We start from the raw sequence: 1,034 nt of genomic DNA on the forward strand, positions 1-1,034 counted from the left end.
GGTAAGGTTACAAATGAAAATAGATAATATTTATTTAACATCATATATCGAAAATTGACTAAATAACTTAAATGTTTATATTGAAATCACCTACATACAAATATTTTCTCTGAATCACATATATTTGTTGATACATAAGTAGTCTTAAAATACCTCTATTTTAAATGGGAAGAAGATGTTTTATATGACCTTAATATTTTTTAATTATTTAATTTTTTTCAATGTCACTCATCTCCATTCGTCTTCCTATTATTACTTTAATGTTCGTAATATTAATAATTTTTTTAATTTATAACATTATGAGAGTGATTTTCTATTAATTTGATGTCATTGTATAAATTAAAGTAATTAAATTTAAATTTAAAAATAAAAGTAAAATTTAAATTTAAAATAAAAGTAAAATTAAAATAATAAAAGCTTGATTGGGATAAGTGCTCTATTAATAATCCTATTAAACTAACGTAGAAAATAACTTAAAGAACATCATGAACATTACACAAATTATAAAACCAAAAAAAGTAAAATAGTAAGTTTACAAAGTAAAATAAAAATAATAATTAATTTGATTGAGTTAAATACACTATCAATTATCATATTAAACTAATATGAAAAATGACAATAAACAAAACAATAAAATATGAAGTTTACAAATAAAAGTCACATTTATAATAGTAATAGAAATAAAATAAAATAGATGTTAGTAATAGTAGCGATTTTTTTAAATGTATAACATTATGATAAATTTATAAGTAAATCAAAATAATAATTAATTTGATTGAGTTAAGTACACTATTAATTATCATATTAACTAATGTGAAAAATTACTTAAAAACCCCATGAACATGAAAATATAAAATAAATGAAAGGGTAAAAAAGAAAACTCACAAATGAAAGTTAAGTACACCATTAATTAACATATTAAATTAACATAAAAAATTACTTAAATAACCAAATGAAGATGGCAAATTATAAAATAAATAAAAGGGTAAAAAGGTAAGCTCACAATTCAAACTCATATATTTATAATAGTAATA

Source organism: Primulina huaijiensis, chromosome 14, assembly GCF_012295235.1.
Source record: "Primulina huaijiensis isolate GDHJ02 chromosome 14, ASM1229523v2, whole genome shotgun sequence".
Taxonomy (NCBI): domain Eukaryota; kingdom Viridiplantae; phylum Streptophyta; class Magnoliopsida; order Lamiales; family Gesneriaceae; genus Primulina; species Primulina huaijiensis.